We start from the raw sequence: 22120 nt of genomic DNA, 5'->3' as shown, positions 1-22120 counted from the left end.
AATTGTAAGATATAACAGAATACAGATTATTATCAGATTTCGCGTTTTTACACTCAGTGGCGCCGTGACGAATACGAGAGGGAGATTACTCGCGCCTGCCGGCAGATTTGGAATAATACGGCCACCGTAGGAGTTAAAACGCCCTGGGAATGGGAGGGGCTAGACAGTAATATTCAGCTGGTAGTCACATACAATTTCACCGCTAGATGGGAGAAAATCCTACACAGTGTAGCTTTAAAGCAGAAGTTGCTATAAGTTCAGTCATTCACACAAAATGTAAAATCACATTATTATTTGTGAGTTGATAATGAATGATATTCAGTGAATTAAACTGAGAGAATGTCACTTGTTTAAAATAGAAATGAAGGCATTGTAAATAAATCTGTATGAGTGTGTGTTTTCTATTCCTCCTAACACACAGAATATGATCTGCAGTTTTCATCTTTGTCCACTAGATGTCAGAAGTAGATTTGAGGTGAAACTCAAAGGTAGTGATGGGCGATACTGCAAATTTCGGTACCGATCCGATACCAAGTAAATACAGGGCCAGTATCGCCGATATCGATACCGATACCAATACTTTTTCATTTTGAAAGCATGCACTTTAACTTGTATGCACTTTCCTGTGCTAGAGCAGTGTGTCATGATTTATGAGGTGAATGCATCATTAATATGATAAATCTGAATACGTTTTCATGACTACTAGGCCTAAATATTTTGTGATTTGTGCTCTCAACTCGCCTGTAATTAGTCAGTGACTTTTACAAAACGACCCTAATTACAGTACTAGCCTACAAGTACTAGCCTACTGTTCAAAAATTTGGGGTCTGTAAGATTTTTAATTCTCTTCTGCATTTATTTGATCAAAAATACAGTAAAAACTGTAATATTACAATTTAACATAGGCTATCTGTTTTCTATGCCATTCAAAGCTGAATTTTCGGCATTATTACTCCAGTCATGATGATATTTCATTTTAATATGCTGATTTGCTGCTCAGGAAACATTTCTTATTATTATCAATGTTGAAAACAGTTTCATATTTTTGTGGAAACCATGATACATTTTATGCAGAATTATTTGATGAACAAAGTTGAAAGAACAATTTATATGAAGTAGATTTTTTTTAACAGTGTAAAACCCTTGACTGTCACTTTTGATCAATTTAATGCATCGATCCTTGTTGAATAAAAATATTAATTTCATAAAAAAAAAAAAACTTACTGACGTCAGCATTTTGAACCATTATGCACACTTTTGGTTTGTTTATTGCGAAATAACTCCCGATTGTTTCTCTGTGTCATCTAAGCAAGGCTTCGTTTCCCAAACGCACTGGGCCTGTGAGCTCAGTGAAGTACCAGCATCGAACGCTCTCTGTGATTGATTGGTTTCGTCTTGTATCCAGATGACTAGGAGAACAAGTTCTATCCTACACAATTATCCGCTAACATTCGCTTATTTTTCCACTTAGAAGCTTATTTTACGCACTGAATTGCGTGCTAAATTAATAAAAAATTACTAGTAAAAAAACACCCATTTGGATCGATATTTTTATGTGAGGATCGATCCTTTTTGATACCACGTCAGTATCGAAGTATCGATACTTCAGGATCGATCCGCCCATCACTACTCAAAGGCCTTTAGTTTCAGGATCAGAGACAGTGAAGAGAAATCAGAGAATCTGATCTGAAGCTCAATGAGGATCATCATGTGTCTCATATGAAGCAGAAAGAGACTCTCATCTGATCAGATTATATTACAGGATCAGTCGCATAATCAGATTCATCACATTCATCAGAGATCATTACATTTCACAATATAAACTGATTCATATCAGATGAGTGTGAACAGAATAACGGCTGCAAGTCAATGTAAAACCATTAAAGAGTTTTATTATGTATAGTTATACACTGTTGTTATATGCCAGATGTAATGTTTGCCTGAGGTGAAGGAGTAACAGTGGAAAAGTAAAAAGATTTGAGTTGAGTTGATTTATTTATTTATTTATTTGATAGCATATTCATGAACATTGTTGTATAAAAATACACCATGTAAATATGCCAGAATTAGTAAAAATAACTACTTTTCATCTGCAGTCCCTCGGCCGGTAACACAACACTAACATAAAGACAGCCAACAATCATACATTCATTCACTATAACAAAACAATATTGTATACATTGACAAGATTATGTAACGCTTTATATGCCAAACGAGCATACTTGAAATGTTTGAAATTGTCAAAGCTTAAAAATGTATGTCTCTGTAAAATATCGCAATGGTGAAATGACAATGCCTTTTTATCAAAAGTTTTTATGGCTTCTTAAATAGAGATTCAATGCTTTTAAGAGTAGATATGTTAGTCAATGACCAATTTGTAAAACAATACTCTATGTGTAAAAATCATAGTATGTAAGAAAAGCTTGGCTACCCTGAAATCCAGAGTTCTCGAGAGCACAAGTTGAGTTTGCTCAGTGAGTTACTCTGGCGTCGAGTAATGATGCTCATTAAATACGCCCCTCGATCCGAGCTGCACCAATCACAGCGGGTTATCTGATAAAAGCGGGCCAGAGGCGAGATGACGACAGTGCTGTGACGTCGAAGTCATTAGTAAACATTGCAAGATGGCTCTGGATGAACACCAGTTGTTTAAAACGGCTTTGGCCGCTACAGTGAATGACTTAGCAAATTTTACTGCTACAAATTTTACCTGTTAGCAATTAGTGAAATAAAAAACTGTCAGCAAGTAGGCTAGATTTTAGATGTATGTTACTCTGTAAATTATTAGCTTTAATTGTGAAAATGCTATAATTGTACATAACATTTAATGAAGTTATCATATTTATGATTACAGAGAAAGCACCCACAGAAACTGCAAGATTATGAAGATTGCATTGCTCAGCGAAGTAAAAGAAAAAAAGGAGACGTAATCATCTAGTTTAAAGGGACAATGTGTATCTTTTTAGGTATTTTATTATCTAAAATCAATATTTTTATTCTTAAATATGTCCTCAATGGTGTAATTACCTCTGCCAATGATCAGACTAATCCTCGTAAACGAAGAATTTATTATCTTTATATACAAGGGACAGGTAGGTCCACGGAGGCTTCCATGTAGTTCTGCCATCTTGAAAAACTATAATAGCAGAGAGGGACAAAAAGTACTAGGCCAATGCGTTTCCACAACGCGTTTTCGTTCAGAGCCAGCGTCACGTGACTGAAGCCAGCAGAAGCGGAGCCGTGAGAGTTGCTTGTCACTGCCCCGGCAAGTTTAAACGGCTGCACTGCACGGTTATTTATAATGGAGGACCATACATATGCTGAGTCACAGGATAAGGAGTCCTCGTCGTCGAAAAAGTCCAAAATAGACCGTAAAAGGAAACGTGACCGGAGATTACAAAAAACAAGGGTTAATTACAAGCTGGCTTGGTTGTGTACTTTATTATATAAACAGACAGTAGAACTCGATGAAGTGCTATTAGAAGACCTCCTTGTCATAGCTTTATGGTACATAACAGCTACCGTAGATGCAACACGCATTTGAAAAAGTGAGGCACTGGAGAGCACTATTGTTTGAATGCAAAATACAATTTCACCACTAGATGGGAGAAATTCCTACACAATGTCCCTTTAAGCAAGCAATGCAGAATTGATCAGGTGATTTCATTATCAAGGGGAGCGAAACAAGTTTCTCAAGCCACACTAGATAAGTTGGTCATCAACTTTATTTGTGAAGGCCTTCAGCCATTCTCAGTAGTTGAACAACCTGCCTTCAAGACCCTGATTAACACTCTTCACCGCAGTGCAACTTTGATGTCACGACCAACGGTGCAATGTCACGATCAACAACAACAGACTGTTGGAGTGTGAGGCCGAGACGCTTCTGAGGTTGTGGATGCTGAATGCCACCTGTAGTTTATAAGACCAAATCAAACCAGATGGTGTTCACTATACCTGGCTGTCGAAAGGGTGGTCCGTATAATTAAAGACCAAGATGAGGAGGCGATTCGTAATGTGTGTGGGGCCTTCAAAAGAAACATGTAAGTGTTCTCTTAGTTATTTTACTGAATAATTTGCCTTTATAAATCAAGGATATTACTGAAGCTTGATTTGCCAATAAACATATTTTAGGTTGAATCCAACTGAGATTGCCTTTCTCTCTGAGTATGTAGCAGTGATGAAGCCTGACAGCAGCGCTCCCTGTCCTACAGTCTTAATCTTTATGAAGAACAAAAAAAAAATGTAAATTTGTACAGGTTACTTTTGTAGTTAATATGGTTTATGTATAATATATTTTTATGGGGTTATCTGTAACTTTTGCTTATCTTTTTCATGGTCCCGCAGTTAGTCTACAGTACACATCAGTGAGCGTCACAGTCTTTCTCTTGCACTAAACCTGAATTTACATACACCCCCCATTATTATAGGGTTAGATTACATCCGGAAACATCTGAGAACATTCCCAAACCAAGAATCCCAGCCCCAGAAATGTGAGATGTCGGATGAAGAGGACTTCGTTTCATCAATGAAGGCAAGCCCTCCAGATGCCACAGGTGAACTGCAGGGATACCTGGTGTGGCGCGATGGTGAGGCGGAGCGCAAGATGATAACTAAGGTAAGCAAAAGCTCACGTGAAGATACTCAAAGTCTTAACTGTAGCCAACTACGCCACCTAGGGACTTTCACCCCAGGATATACTAGTACTCAAATCTAAACCCCAGGTTCGTTCCTTCCAGAGAGGACTGAGACAATTTTGCCAATTAAAACAATTTTTATTTTATTAAAATATAATGCACATGACAGTCACTAATAAGTACCTTCAATACATTTACCTTTTACATTACCGACACATACAAGAAAAAGGTACTTAAAATAAAGAAAAATAAATATTTAAACACTACGGACAGCACTTGGGTCGTCAAAAGACACTAACAGGGAAAGAGAATCCCCAATCTGCTACACTGGCATGCACTTCTGAAAACATGGAGCTTCTTCATATGTTCCCATGTATAAAGAAATTGTCTCTACGTTTGAATAAGGACGTCCTGCTTCGGCAGCCTGTGAACGTTTGTTCAGTTGTGCTGGGCAACTGTTCACTGCCAAGCGAGCGATTGACTGTACAAACTTTGAAAATCAACTTCTGCTAAATATAAATATGGCATTTAAGGAATGAAGTGTGATTGATATTTTTGTTGTTTCTGGTTGTTCAGTTTTCTGATCATTCTAAATATAGTGGCCTATAAATACAGCTTTTAAGGAGTGAAGCGTTTGTTGAGGGTTATATAATGTCTTTTTTTTTTTTTACAGGTTAAATACTTACAGGTAGCTAATGCCTTTTCAAGAGTTGAATATTTTGTTTTCAATAAATGTTTGTTATTTATAACATCTAGTAGTTCAGTTCTTTTTTTACTGTATGACACTTACTATAAGTGGGTTGGGTATCGTTTCAATTATAGTGATTCTGCTTTTACAAATTACCATTCTTATTGATTCCCAGTTTTGATTTTAATAAGGTATATATTAGATGTAGATATCAAACATTTATAATGTGTCTTATTGCAAAACATTCTGTTGCAGCTTAAAACAATTAACAAAAATCAACAGCCTACAGAACACTTAAATGAGGAAGTCAAAATCAAATAAACGCATCTAATATAATGACACGTGTGTGTGTTTTCTTTTTTTCCAACTGTTCACATTTACTTTGGACAAAACTGACTGCGTTTGAGAGGATATTGTGGCATAATTTTGTGTATATTTATGATCCGTTCAAGCATAAGAAGATATAAAAGGTTATATTTAATATCTGTGGAAATCCATTAAAATCCATTTGTACACATTCTTATTATACACAACTTAATATTTGTTGAGAAAGGAACATGATGGAGAATATTTATCAGGTTAGATGAATCACACTGCTGCTTTCTGAAAGGAGAAATACAGAAATATAACACAAAGATCAATATAACATCAGATTTCTGCTTCAGTTTTCACTCTATATCTCTGTATTTGTGTCTCACCTTTTCCTGTGACTCCACCTGACACCATCAGAATAAATCTGTGAAACACGAGAAACTGCGAATGAAAAACACAGAACATCAGATAATAGATATTCCAGTGGGTCAAACAGCAGAGCGACAATTAATAAATCAGACTTCGAATGAAAGCATCTGCCAAATGCTTACAGTTGTAGTGATAAATTTACATACAACTTGCAGAATCTACAGAATGTAATTATTAAAAAAAAAAAGAAGAATAAGCACTTGAACTGAATTTCACATAATAACATATTTTCATAAAGTTCACCAGATAAAATAACTATATATTTATGACCATAACTTTAAGTGTGAATGATGCTTTTCCTGTATATAGAGTGAAAAGTTATAGTGTAGAACGTCTCGGTTACGTCTGAAACCCGTTTCTAGCATAGACAGTATAAGAAGTGGATAGAGCCATCTCATTGGAACTCAATTGAGACAAGTGAAGCCCATTTTTAGCGATTTTTTAGGACTTCCGTTCCTGACGCGCAGACTCAAACCGACTCAAACTGAGCTTGACGACGTAGATGTGACGTGAGCAACCCGTCTGTCTTCTAGTAGCTGTGCCAAGAGAAATCTGAATCATTCCCTTCCGAAACTTGCAGAGACGGAGAGTGTGAGTAGGAGCTGTCCATGAGCTTGGAGCAGGAGACACTTTTGCTAAGTATTCTGATAATTATTTTGTCATTTTGCCTCCACGTCCCCCCGATTGCGCGCGAGCTTCTCCTGTCCATACGGTAATCTCTCTACTGTGTGACAGAGAGTCGTGTGGTTATGACGCAATCGTTAGCCTACTTTTACAAAAACTGCTTCTACGGGGCCATAACATGAGCTACAAGGTAATGGAGCATTTTATACATTGTCGTGTTTCTTTAGAAATAAATAATGGACAAATGGAGTCTTCAAACGCCTCAGATGTAAAGTTATTCGCTGTCAAAGTGACGCCAAAATGAATGGGAGTCAATGGGATGCTAACAGCAGGTGAAGTTCTGCTACAAGATGGCGGCACACGGCCGGCTTCAACTTCCGGTCGACTTCCTTCCCGCTTGGTTTCTAGTCGACGTATCGACTGATTGGGATCACGCTTAGGGAGCCTGTCATCTTTGAGTATTGTTAAAACGAGCCAATGCACATTGCCGTGCGTGAATTGCATCACAAGCTCCGCCTCGCAGCGCGGGTATAAATACGGAAGTGGACGCACACACCAGTTGTTTTTCACTGAGGAGCCGAGTGGAGCCCGGAGTCAGCGGTGGTCCAGCAATAGTGGCGATGGGACTACGTCTCCATTCCCTCCTTCAGGGAACGAGGGTTACATACGTAACCGAGATGTTCTCTTTCGGCCGCTCAAGTTGAACTAACTGATTTTACACATTCAGACACCAGAGAAGATATGTTCATTAATAAAGATGAATAACAGTGTTTGATCTTAAACATCATAAATACTCACAGTTTGGTTTGCCGCCATTCATGCTGTTGTGTCTGAACATCAGCTCCATTTCCGGCTCATTAGATTGTACATGTTTGTCCTTTTTGTTTGCCATTTTCCTCTGTCCAAATGACTTTGGTAATATCTGTTTAAAAGAATACAGTGGTTCAGTTCAGAGTGAAGTTTAAAATTAATGATTGTTGAGCAATACAGGTTTACATTTCAGTTGCACTATAAAAATGGGTAACACTTTACAATAAGGTTCCATTCATCAACATTAGTTATTAGTTAACATTAGTTAACAAACTTATATCTAAACTCTACACCATCATCGCTTCATCTAACCCCACAATAACCCTGCCCAAGGGGAAGTGGGAAAGTGACCTCATGCTATCTTCCGACCCGGATTTCTGGACACAGATCTGCAGGAACACTTTTACTATGACCACCAATACCAATTTACAACTCATACAATATAAAACCATCCACAGAATCCACATCACTCAGAGTAAACTATTTAAAATGAAATTATCTGACACAGACACCTGTTCACAGTGCACCTCTGGGAGCACAGATACCTATCTCCACGCAACCTGGCTCTGCCAGCCTGTTCACTCCCTTTGGATCACATTAACCAACACACTATCTTCAATCCTGGACTGCAGAGTTCCACTGTCTCCTGCACTCTGTCTCCTAGGAGATACTTCAGAAACCTCCATCCCCTCCAAATACAAAACCCCAGTTCTTGTCTCTCTAGCAATCGCTAAAAAGATAATCTTTCAAAACTGGAAATCAAAATCATCCTGTAATTTCACCCATTGGACTAACCTAATTACAGAATTCATTTTGACAGAAGAAATTATAGCTCATAAAAAGAACAATATATCTGCCTTTAAAGAAACCTGGAATCCTCTCATAACCTTTCTAAAAATTCAACAGCTAATGTAAACCACGTGCTTTCCCACTCACCCCATCTCCACCCCTCCCCTCCACTCCAATCATCTTTACCCCCGCCACCAATATATCTGCCTTAACAACACCTAACAGTCACACACTTACAGACATACCAATCCCACACTTATAACTCTGCTTGTCTGTCTATCTGTCTGTCTATCTGTCTGTCTGTCTGTCTGTCTGTCTGGCCGTGTGTCTGTCTGACCGTCTGTCTGTGTACCTCCCTGTCTCCCTGCTACGGCTTGTCACTCTTTATTATTTTTTTATTTTGTTATATGAATAAAAATAAAGTTGACCTCCGAAGACGGGGGGGTGGTGGCTGGGCAAAAAAAAAAAAAAAAAAAAGTTATTAGTTAACATGAAGACATCTGTTGCATCTCCTGGGACGTATATCTTGTTGTTATTATGGTTATGTACATGTGGTGTGACATGGGGGGGGGGGGGGGGTCTTTTATTTATTTTTTTATTTATTTGTTGTTTATTTGAATAGGGACAGATACAAAATAAACATAGATTATTACATAAAGAACAATCCGATGCATGCATCACAGTGTTTATAGCCATGGCTAATTCACAACACCTGTCCCTAGAAGAGTTTTTAACAGTCAAGATAATGAAGAATTGAAAATAAAAATAAAAAAATTACAGCAAATACAATGAAATATCCAGAAACCAGTTAGCACCAATAAAGATAAGTATAATAAATAAACACATTCACTCGAACTCACACAGATGCACACCTCACATACACCCAGCTACACATCTCATATGGCATGATCACACTGCTGCTGCTGTATGAACCAGGCTTTTGTTAGTTTTTTAAAGGTGGACAGTTTAGTTAAAGTCTTTATATTTGTAGGAAGCCAGTTCCACAAATTGGCTCCTTTCACAGAAAAAACATTTTGGGCAAAAGATGTTTTACAAAATGGAACTTTACAGTCTCCACATGTAGCCGCTCTTGTTGATCTGGAGGTATCCAGCCGGTTCACAAATCTACAAAGTGTCTCAGGTGCAAGTCCAGTCAAACATTTAAAAAACAACTTAATGTGTCTAAGATTAACAAAATTAACAAAATTTAAGATTTTATGCTTACATAAAATGTAACAGTGATGGAATCGAATGGGCTTTTTATCTAAAATTTTTAAGGCACGGTTATAAAGCCTCTCAATAGGCTTTAGGGTAGTTTGGCTAGTCTGGGACCAAACAGTGGTGCAGTACGACAGGTGGGACAGGATCATAGTGTTCAGGAAGACATGAGCACATTCAAATGTTAGACTGCTCCTGATCATTCTGAAACAGTTCATACTGGCCTTCATTTTTCTTGAGATATTTTTAATATGACTTTTAAAATTTAACTGAGAATCTAAAATCACTCCTAAATATTTTTCTTGTTCTACCTGATCGATGAGTTCACCATTCATTTTAACGTTAAGGTCATTTATTATCCTCGTTCTTTTTATAGAAAAACACATTGATTTAGTTTTCCTCAGATTAAGTGTTAGACATGATTTATTTAGCCAATTAGACACTTTCTCAAGACTTTTGGTCAGAGTACTGCCGATAACAACAGGGCTTTTGCCAGACACATAAACCACAGTGTCATCGGCATACATCTGAAGGCCAACTTCAGGACACACTTCAGGCAGCTCATTCACATACAGGCTGAAGAGAACAGGCCCCAGTATGGTTCCCTGAGGGATTCCGGTCTTAATTTTACATGGGGCAGATTTTACATGATCAATGACTACACATTGTTCTCGGCCCTGTAAGTATGACTCGAACCATGATAATGCCTGGTGTGACATATTATAAGATGACAGATTTGAAATAAGACGGCTGTGGTTTACTGTATCGAATGCCCTCTTTAAGTCTAGGAATACTGCACCCACGATGTTTCCTCTATCAAGCGGCTGCACAATATTTTCCAATAATGCGCAGATGGCTGATTCAGTAGAATGGTTCTGTCTGAAACCATACTGTTGAGGGTGTATATACTGATGTATTTCTAAATATTGAGTTAGCTGTTCTGAAACAATTTTTTCTAGTATTTTTGACATTACCGGAACTAGACTTATTGGTCGATAGTTACTAACGTCTGTGGTATTCCCGGACTTAAAGATGGGTTTAACCAGTGCCTTTTTCCACGCATATGGAAATATTCCAGTTTTAATCGAGACATTTATAATGTGGGTCAAAGGCTGAATGATAATTTGAGGATATTTTTTGAGGAAAGTTGCATCTATGTTGTAGTTGTCTTTGGATAAATTAGTAAAAATAAAATAACTATTTACATCACTATACCATTTACAACATCAGCTTTTTTTCTCATTTTAGAAAACTGTTACAAAAATGTAAATTTTATCTGAAATGCTGTTTTTCTAAAGAATTGTTCTCACGTCTGTTAATATAGTATAACATTACAGATTTTTGGCCATTGTTATTTTTTACATTTTTATTTTTACATTCTTATATATATAATTATTATTATTATTTATTTATTTATTTATTTTTAACCACACAACAGATCAGTTTATTAACTTCAGATTTGAGGAAAAGGGGCAGGTTTTGAAAAAGATCTACTTATATCACTATAATATTTACAGCTTTCTTAGCTTTAGCTTTCTACTCATTTTAGAGAATTCTGTTACAAACTCATCCATGTCCAGTTCATGTATTATTGCTTTTTCATGAGCTAAAAGCACATTTCCTTTCAGAACAAGAAATCTGTGCATGTTGTGTTTTATTAGGCTACTAGAATATGGCAATCAAGTTCACTAATAGTTCTAATAAAGTTCATTGGCTGTTACTGTCGTTAAATTGCTTCATAATTCAGCTCGTCTGTTTACCTCAGAGGTAGCGAAGTGAATGAGCTAAGTCTGTCTCGGAGGGAAAAAAAGACTGGGTTGGGAAGACAACAGAAAATAACTGAATTTGAATATCGCGCCAATTTTGTGATTGGCTGTTATGTGGTGTGGGGCCAGGGTGGGCCAAGCTTCTGATTGGATGGGCAAAGATTGGGGGCAGAGCCATAGAGAGAAAGAGTTGCGACACTCCCATAGACCTCCGTTGTAAAAAATGGCGGCGCTTTTAACCGCCTACTTCCGGGATATGAAGATCGGAATAGTTCCAAACACAGTCATTTTGGCGTTGGACACCATTCACTTACATTGCTGCGCGTCGAGTTGTTCCAGAGTTAAGTTGTTGAAATATCGACCTCTTTTGAATTGTCAACTGTCTATATTGTATCAGAGGCCCTTTGCGATGCTTATACTGGTCTTCATTTGTACATGCACAGCGTAATTATTTATATTTTATGTTGGTTGTTTGAACCAATTTTCAAGCACTGCGCTAGCTAGTTAGCTAGCGCGACTTCGTCAGCTGTGACAGTAAGAGTTCGGTAATGAATCGCTACCACCTTTATAGCAACTTTTATTTAATTTAATTTTTTGGGATATGCTAACTTTTCATTATGTTTTATTGTCTTAAATGAAGCGGCTTGTGAGAACAATGCTGGACCTCTAGGATTGTTATGGCCATCACCAGTCCTGTCTGTTTCATGGATCACCTGCCCCTGGGTTTTGTTTTTCTTGTTCACACACACTCACACAAGCACACATTTTTGTTGTCTGTCATTGTTTAATAAAAAATATTTTATTTGAAAACCTTCATTTGTATCAGCCATGCTTAAATTAGTTTTTAATCTGTTATAGTTTTGATAATGTGTATGGCTTAATATTAAAATTATATTCTTAGTCTTAACATGATCATGTTTCACGTTGTGGTGCTGGGGGTGGCCACTTTCATCAGAAGAAGTGAGCTAGCTTCTAAGAGATTTCTGAACGGACCGCCACGGCAGACCTCTTTGCGTGATCACGAAGGTAGGCTAATGGCTGAATCAAAAATTATAAGCAAAATCACGGGAATCAATAGCCTAATACAGCCCAGTTGTGCTAAAATAAATATCATGAGACGTCCATCATCAGATGAATGATATGGAAAAGTTAAGTTAGAGCCGCTAAAGCCAGTGCTACCCATGCGAACATGAACACTATGCTTTTCCCTCCAAATGACATGACAGCCAGCGTATCGACAGCCATAGCGGCGACATCAAAGAGTGTCGCAACTCTTTCTCTCTATGGCTGGTTGAGGGGCCCTGGACCCCCGTGGAGCCGAGCCTGCATCAACCTTGTGCATCAACACGTGCAACAGGATGTTTTGCTGTTTATCTGATGTGGTTTACTCATGTAGGGTATAGGCCTGTAAAAAGGCACATGTTTCTTCACACTGCAGAGACAGAGAGCTAAGTTCTGTCTTGCTGGTGAATGTCACACTGAACAGTGTTGTTGAGATATAACTGTTGTGAAAATGTGTGTTGTTAAGAGAGTTACTGAACTAGCAAGCGCTTTCTTGAATATCTTTGTTAAATTATATTTAGTGGAACATTTATTTTATAGAGAGATTAATGATTTATTGTGTGTGCCCTTCATTTCTCTTTTTTTATTTTATTTATTTTTTACTTTTGATTTGAGAAGTTGTTTCTAAACATTATAAGGAAGGCTGTATTTTGTTTGGCTGTCATATTTTCACATGGTTTTATTGTAGTATTTGTATCTGGAGATGAGAGAACTAATGTAATGTTAACATGAGCAGACATGAACATGCTTACAGTTGTAAGGCCTGCCCAATCGGTCCAACGTCAGTTTCCTAAGCGGGTGAAGGTTTACTGCTCGTTACTGTCCGTGTGGCAAAGTAATTTGATTCCAATTAAGCTTTTACCTGACTCCATTTTATCACAACCTCGAATTTAGGTTAGAATGCCCATTAGTTATTGCTCATTTATATAACAGTTTAGCAGCACATTTGATTATTCTATTAACTCTTAACTTGTATTATCTTCGTTCACTCAGGTGCCAAAGTCTAACAGGGTCCCCACACCGGCCATTAATCTTATGTGGGCCCACGATCACAAACTCATCAGTTTTTCTAGGATATTTTTGTATAGCCCCCTTGGTTGTATGCACGTCTTTTCACTGCATTTCTTTAGACAGAGGTCATGGCCACTATTACAGATATAAGCCGACCAGTATACTTCTCTGATATAGTAGCTTTAGTTTGGTCATGCCATTGTTTCCCACGTACACTAAAGTAACATTACATTAAACAGAGGTAAGACTCATTTTTTTTTTCTTCTTCAATTAGAAGATTAAGATCTTATGCAACAATATACACTACCGTTCAAAGGTTTGGGGTCTACAATTGCTAATACAAATAAGTGATAATAAAGATTTATATTATTATTATTATTATTATTACTATTTTGAATAAATGCAGTTCTTTTTTAAACATTTTATTCATCAATAAATCCTGAAAAAAGCATCACAGGTTCCAAAAAAATAATAAAAAATTAAGCAGCACAACTGTTTCTACATTGATAATAAATCATCATATTATAATGATTTCTGAAGGATCATGTGACACTGAAGACTGGAGTAATGATGCTGAAAATTCAGCTTTGATCACAGGAATAAATTACACTTTACTATATATTCAAATCAAATCAAATCAAGTATATTTGTATAGCGCTTTTCACAATACAGATTGTATCAAAGCAGCTTCACAGTATTAAAATAAAATAATACAACAAAGTTTGTTTCTAGTGGAATTTATTGATTGATAGAATAAAATTAAATATCCCCAAAATATCCCCAACTGAGCAAGCCAAAGGCAACAGTGGCAAGGAACCGAAAAACTCCATCAAGTGACCTAATGGTGTCCTAAAACTCCATCAGGTGACCTAATGGAGAAAAAAAAACCTTGGGAGAACCCAGGCTCAGTCGGGGGCCAGTTCTCCTCTGGCATTTATGAACTAGAGGCCGGATTGTAGTTTGAAACTGTGAGATTAACAATATTATATGAATGCCTGGCTGAAAAGATGCGTCTTTAATCTAGTTTTAAACTGGGAGAGTGAGTCCGAGTAACGAACAGTATCAGGAAGACTATTCCAGAGTTTCGGAGCCAAATGTGAAAATGCTCTCCCTCCTTTGGTGGATCTGGATATCCTAGGTATGACCAAAAGCCTCGAATTTATTGATCTTAAAGAGCGCGATGGATTATAGGGCGATAGAAGATCCGTTAAATAGACTGGAGCTAAGCCGTTTAGGGCTTTATAAGTCAGTAGCAATACCTTATAATTAATACGGAACTTTATAGGTAGCCAATGAAGTGATGATAAAATCGGTGTTATATGATCATATTTTCTTGATCTAGTAAGAACTCTAGCAGCGGCATTTTGGACTAACTGTAGCTTGTTTATTGAGGATGCAGGACAACCGGCTAATAAAGCATTACAGTAATCTAGTCTCGAGGTCATGAATGCATGAACTAACTTTTTTGCATCAGAAACTGATAGCATATTACGTAGCTTAGCAATGTTTCTAAGGTTTCACATAGAAAACAGCGGCTTTACATTGTAATAATATTTCACAATATTACAGTTTTTTCTTTATTTTTGATTAAATAAATGCAGGCTTGATGAGCCCAAGAGACTTTTTTCTAAAATATCAAAAAATAGTATTGTGTCCAAATGTTTGACCAGTGTATATGTGTGTGTACGCGCGCGTGTGTGTGTACATATTATATATATATATATATATATATATATATATATATATATGATACTTTGTCAAAGAATTCCATAACCAGAATTTATTAAAATACTGGAAAATACTACTCTATAGATATTATCAATCCATAAGCCTTATGGAAAATCAGCAGTTTCTGATTCACCTTCATTGATATTTGGAAAATAATATTCATATGTTATAGAAATCGACAGAAAAAATGAAAAGTCAACAGTTTTATTCCCACTACATCACTGTAAACTGTTATGGAAAAACTCTATAGATATCGTACAAAACAGAAAAGAAAACAGAAAACTATAAAATTAGGATTGATAATCAAATCACAATTCATAAATCATCATTTGTCTAATGTCTTGATTTAAATAATTTAAAAAAATCTCTTAACAAAAGCATTAGAGATGAAGTGTTTTAGTCACCTGGTGCTGAGCAGAAGAGAGGACACATCCAGCGCAGCGCTGAGAGATCAGACCGCTCAAGATCAGCTTTCATACAGTGTGAAGGTTAAACTCCTCCTCTGTCGCTGCTATAGGCCGATGCAGGATCACTAAACTCACACAGTCACAGTTATTCAAGCTAACGCTCGTTACTGAACAACACAACATTAAACCAAAAAAGCACTTAAACATCAACAAATAAATCTCTATATTTCTCCTCTGCTCTTGTTTGTCTCCTAATCTAGCTTTCTAATAAACCTGATATTATATTCTATAAATATTGTGGCTTTGTGGCAAATTGCTTATGATATTCCTTATTTGTAAGTGGATAAAAGCATTTGCAAAAATTAATAAATGTACAGTACAGTATATTTGCAGTATTTTGTGCTGTATTTTTATTTAGTATTTCGTCATTTAATTTATTCATATCTGTGCTTTGCTGACTTTGTAAACATATGTAGAATAGCCAACACACACTACACATTTGAAAGTGCAAACTAAAAAAAATATCAAAATAATCCAGACATATTTTTCCCAAATTCAATGTCACTTTGAATAAATTACATTTATTAGACAAAATATTCAAACAAAGAATCTCATACCGGAAAAAATTATAAACATTTAAAACTGAAAGCATGGCAGCCAAGGAGTTCTCCCCCTTTATTCCTTATTTATCAACTATTTGATAAATCTAATCTAACATAATACAAAAGCATAATAGAATGAGGTGCAATAATGCACACAATTCAACAGTAATGTTTGCTTTATATCATTCATAATGACATTTTATATTTTTTATATATATATTTAACAGGAATTGTTAGCCTACCATGTGCACTGCACTGACTGCTAACGTTAACTGTTACTGAGAAAGTATTAACCACCGTCACGTCAAAATAAACCATAAACTACTGCTCAATATCTAAAGAAAGATAGTAAAGAAAGTAACAGCTAGCTGGCGTCAGTTATTTGTAAAATAGGTAATGTTTAACAGTAAAATCTCAATTTAGCTTGCACCGAAGTTATAAGTTATAATAACATAGTTTGCTAACATTAACGTCAGCAAGTTCGAGGCGTGTTACGATTAGCAGCAGCACATGCAGCACATTTCCCGTATTTAAGAATGATTAAACATGGACTTACCTGCAAGTGATGCACGGGCATCATCTCGCAGTTTCTTCTTCTTTCTTTTCTCAGATCCTGACTTCTGATGTCTTTTCGGGGCCATTTCCAAAAAAGCTGCCTACTGTCTGTCTGTCAAACTTCGTCAGGCGCCCGCGCGAACAACCGACTAGAGCAATTAAATTATCTTGTTCCCCCTTTGTTGTTACATATACATGGCTAAAATGTGCCTAATAATATTTCTATAGGCTAATGAAATAATATCGGCATTATCTTTTTTTTTTTCATTAGGCTATTTTGGTGCCCCCTCAGCACTCGGTGCCCTACGCACAGCGCGTGATGCGCGTGGTGGGAGCGGCGGCGCTGAGTCCTATGGTTATACAAACATGCTTGTTGTATCATTTTTGTTGCCACTAGTCAGAGCTATTGCTGTAGGGTGTATGCTTCCCCTGCTAAACTACACTAGTTTTAGTAGTACTAAATTAGCACTAGTTGTGTGATAATGCAACATGCTAGTTGTATCAGATTTTGTTGCCGCTAGGGGTGTAAGCTTCCCCAAATACATCCCATATGATTGTTAAATTGGCTACACACTTGTTGCAAACATGTCCTTGCTTGCTCCAGCTTGGATCTATAGTGCTCAACATTTGCCGCTAATATCAGGATACATTAATCACATTAAAATATGCATGTATACTGCTTAAGCATTCGGTATTGGCAACATACTCGTTTAGGCCATCTGGGTAAGGGCAACATGCTTGTTGCTTAAGGCTTTCTGATATTGTTTGCAACATGTTGTTGCTCAAGCTTTTCAGGTATTGGCAACATGTTGTTGCTCAAGCTTTTCAGGTACATGCTGTTGCCTTAGCTCACTCAGGTCACTGCATTAAAAAAAAAATGTTTGGGGGATATTGGCATATGGTTATGTTTTGGGGGGTTATTGCTGCTATGCGCAGGGAGTTCTCGCCCAGAACAGAACCTTACCGCCAATCCAAACTGTATGCTAATTGTCATTTGTATTTGACGATAGTTGTCCTGACAGAATTTGTTTCCAAACGAACATAGGGATTCCACGGCGCAACTTATGCGAGTAATGCGACGTACTGCTGATATTTAGGCTACGCCATGATGCACTTCGCTACTTCTGACGTCAGAAGTTGCGTAAGTTGCACTTTATACGCAAGTAAGCTGCGTATGTTCGTTTGGCCGGAAGCTATAATTTTACTTTGTAGCATATTAAATATGAATATTTTTCTTACACAGACTCACCACTTTGCTTCAGCAGGCCTTTAATAACCCCCCAGAGCAGTGTGGAGCACTTATATAATGGAAGGATGCACTTTTATGAGCTTCAGTCTGATGTTGCAATCCACTGCCATTATAAAGCTTGGAAGCGTCTGACAGAAGAATGTCATATACACCTAGGATGGCTTGAGGGTGAGTAAATCATGGGCTAATTTTCATTTTAAAGTGAATTACTCCTTTAAATAGCTGTCAACGGAACGGCCATCTGATTTCATCAAAAAGATCTTCATTTGTGTTTCGAAGATGAACGAAGGTCTTACGGGTTTGGAACAACATGATGATCAGTAATTAATGACAGAATTGTTATTTTTACTGAAACTAACCCTTTAATAAGCCGAAATGGCCGAATACGTGTTTCCATCATGTCTAAACCTTATTTAAATATAGCCTTAGCTCCAGGCAAGATAACCATCTCATGTGAAATTATTAACAAGATACCACACATATTAGACAGGATACCACACTCAACAGAAAACGGAAGAAACTAACAGCATGCCTAGCCCAAAATAGACGTACATTCTCAGTGTAGAAATAAACTAAATGTCTGGTCTGAATATAACACAATAATATGAGTATAACTATGATTATATGATAATAAAATATACAATAGACAAAAAGCATAAATGGATCAATACAAGAATAATATTTGAAATGATTAATCATAAAAATGACTGTAAAAGAATAATGACATAAATAAATAATCACTAAACCCTCCGCACACTTTAGGGTTCTGTTAAAGTCAATGTGCTCAGAGGAGGCAAGACTCCCGCTGTAACTTTACCTGGACAGTGTTCCTTCAGAAAAAACTTCAAAATATATTTTGAAATATTTGAGCTTTTTTATTTTTGTATTTTCTCCAGTTTTTTGAGGAGGCATTGCCTCTCTTGCCTCTTCTGAGGAAACGGCCCTGATTCAGATCAAGATCACAGACAGAAAATGTTTTTCTAAGATTGAACATTCAACATTAACATTAACATATCTTCTGCACAGAGATGATTATATTTTAACATCTTTCAGTAGATTTTTAAATAAGAATAATGGGTAACACTCTATGGTTCCATTCATTAACATGAACTATCAATACTTCTACAGCATTTAATAATCTGTTGCATCTCCTGGGACGTAGGGGAGAGCGGGGCACAAAGTAATGCTTTTTGACTTTCTCAGTTTGTGTAAATCTAGTTCTAGTTCAGAGTATTTATTTTTTCCCACATTAATTTCCCACATGTCTACTACAATTATGTGGTTTTGTTTTATTAATACAGTATATACTTTTTTCTTGACATACTCCGAAAGAATGGAAGTGAAATGTGACAACATGCCCCATAGGTGGGGTACATTGTAACATGTGCAGGGGCACATTGTAACATGACCATATGACATTTTAAAATGTTATCTGATCTAATAAAAAAAATATACAAAACAAACTAAAATATTTACTAAATAAAATACAATTAAAAAACTTTTTCATATAAAATAATGGCAATTTTTAATAATTAAATATAAACTAATTTTTGAGTTTTGACTACAAACACATGAAAACACAGCTATACAACATAGTTCAAAACAAATAAATAATTAGTAATTTCTGAACATTGACTCTCAGTCTTTATTCACCTTTTTCTCACGTTTTCTCAATAAAATTAATAAAAGTATAGAATATAATAGCATATTTCTAATAGGGGCACATTGTAACGCAGTGTGACAACATGCCCCCGCTTGCACTGCTAGTGTCTTCTGCTAGTTAGCGAAGCATTAAATAACTATCTCAACTGTTAAATAACATCTTGGAGATTAAAATAATATCAGATTTGTCTTATTTTAAATAAACACAAAAAATAGAGATGAAAAATTAACTTAAGTAAGAAATTTACTTTTGCTATGGTTTAATAAATGTCTATGGATATCTTCCAAAAAAAAATAAAAAAAATTTGGCGGATTTTTTTTTTTCTATATAGTGTTGATATGGCAACTAGTAAATAAACAAAGTTTCGTCATCCAAGCATGTGCGGAAGTATTTAAAACAAGCGTGTTACAACTAACCCCGCGTTAGGTTGTGCCCCGCGCTCCCCTATATCTTGTTTTGCTTATGTACATGTGATGTGTGAGTGAGATGCTGTGTGTTTCATGTTTTGCAGTAGCCTACTTTGGTTTATCTTGTCCATCAACACATGTCATATGTTTTCCTGTTCCGCTGTGGTTCTCTCATGCAGGTGTAAAAAAGTTTCTTCACACTGCAGATGTCGTTGTGGTTTTGTGTCATGTTCATGTCTTGTAAAGGGGGTCGCACACCGGATGCGCAGCGCCACGTCTTTTAAATTCGAACACATTATTCTCTATGAGAGTACACACACCGGCGGCGTCTGTCCGCGGCGCCCAGCAACGGCTCAGGACCGTGTTCAAAATCCTGCCGCGCCACAGAGCGCCATTTACATAGTTGTATATTAAATTTACATTTATGTGTCTCAAATCGTAGTTAATGTAGCCTATATACGGACTTCACCCTGTGCTAAAATATACATTTAGTTTTATATTTATTTACAGAAATCAGAAAATTGCTGATGTTATCGGATTTTAAGGTGAGAGTTAGACGTGGCGCGGCGCGGCGCTGAGCTGCGCGTCCGGTGTGCGACCCCCTTAAGTCATGCAATCCTGCCATGTGCTCCCCTTGTCATGTGTCCTCTGTTGTCGTTGGGTCTTGATTATTGTGCACAGGTGTCCCTTGTCTTGTCATTAGTAGTCCTTGTATATTTAAGCCCTCATGTTTGCCTTGGTCAAGTTAGGGATGAGCTGAACGAGGTTTCTCAAACAGTCTGATGCTTTTACAACACAAACTGTGTTGGTGATTCAAAGCTTTTGACCCAGTGCTCTACTTCGCCATCTGGTGCTCAATAATGTTCCTACACCAACTGTGCCATTCACATGTATTGTTCATTGTAAGGTTTATTTGTGTATTTAATAAGCATATATGTCATTAGCAAAATGGTGTGTGTGTGTGTGTGTGCAGAGAAATCACACAATACAATCAATGACAATAAAGACTTTCTGTTTTTCACTATTACTCGTATCAAACTTGTCTTTTCACCTTCTAAATATAATGTTCAATACTCCAGTAAATTAGGCCTATGTGATTTTTCATTACACCATTTGCTCATTCTCTCCACGCTGTCCAGTGCATCGCGAAGCTTCGGCACTCATATTCTGAGAGTTGGTCAGATCAATAAACAGGCGGTGTGCCAAATATGTAGAATAGGGGAAGTTGTGAGAGCAGATGCCATGTTAATTATTATTTATTATGATGAATTAGTATTTCATGGCACGCGTTTCTGTGTACACAGAAGAAAGCTCTGTCTAGGCTGTGTCCTGGTACGGTTTGTGTCGAGACATTTATTAGTCTGGCTGTTTGATGAGAAATAGATTTAATGTAGTTGTAATAAACTCTGTTATAATAAGAATAAGAATAAGATTTGATGACAGCACGGCTTGATCTTCGGTTGACCAATCAGTGGAAAGGGGCGTTTTATTCCATTCTGGTTTTATACTTTTACCATTTGGCAGAATAAAACAAAGTGCAACGAAAACAAAAATAAAAATATGAAATAACTTTGCAAGATTTGTTTATTAATGTGCATGAGAAGGTTAATCGGTTAATGGAAACGTTGTCATTTCAGAATTTTTTTTTTTAGGGACATTTAGAAAATATCGCAAAAGTTTTGCACAAATCTGTAATGGAAACGTGGCTAGTGTCTCACACTGACCGCACTACATCAATTTGGTAACAGCGCCACCTATTGGTCAAAAGTGATAAACAATTAAATCATATTACAGATTATTGTAGGCTATTTGTGATTTTTCAGATTCTTCAGGTGCTCTTCGGTCATTCTTGACCGAAAAATTTTCTGTTTTGAATTATTAAAAATCACAGCTTCATCAGAATGTTCCAGACTTGGTAACTTTTATGGCCTATGAACACACACAAAAAAATTAGGTCATGATCCAAGCATGCTAAGTGGTTGTAAAAAAAAAATAGTCACACTTGTGCTCTTCGGTCAAAAATGACCATAGGAAATGAATGGGAAATTCACAAAAACACAAAAATTCTGAGAATTTGTGTGTGTACAATCTACAAATCGGCCACGATGCAGTAAAAAGTGCTGAACAATGAAGGGGTGACACTCTAAAACATCAATAGTGCAAAAC

At 36.7% G+C, this 22120-nt stretch overlaps 1 long non-coding RNA gene across 1 annotated transcript; it reads right to left on the bottom strand.

Moving 5' to 3' along the window:
* Window positions 1-4751: 4751 nt before the first annotated feature.
* On the bottom strand, window positions 4752-15565 carry LOC311096831. The gene is made up of 4 exons (XR_014609129.1): window positions 15476-15565; window positions 7486-7609; window positions 6021-6075; window positions 4752-5925 (listed from the first exon to the last, which is right to left on the bottom strand). It is a non-coding gene; the product is annotated as an uncharacterized lncRNA (long non-coding RNA).
* Window positions 15566-22120: the final 6555 nt, after the last annotated feature.

Source organism: Abramis brama (assembly GCF_963993115.1).
Source record: "Abramis brama genome assembly, chromosome: 15".
Taxonomy (NCBI): Eukaryota; Metazoa; Chordata; class Actinopteri; order Cypriniformes; family Leuciscidae; genus Abramis; species Abramis brama.
Note: the sequence above shows the minus strand (reverse complement) of the source record. Positions and strands in the feature narration are given on the sequence as shown.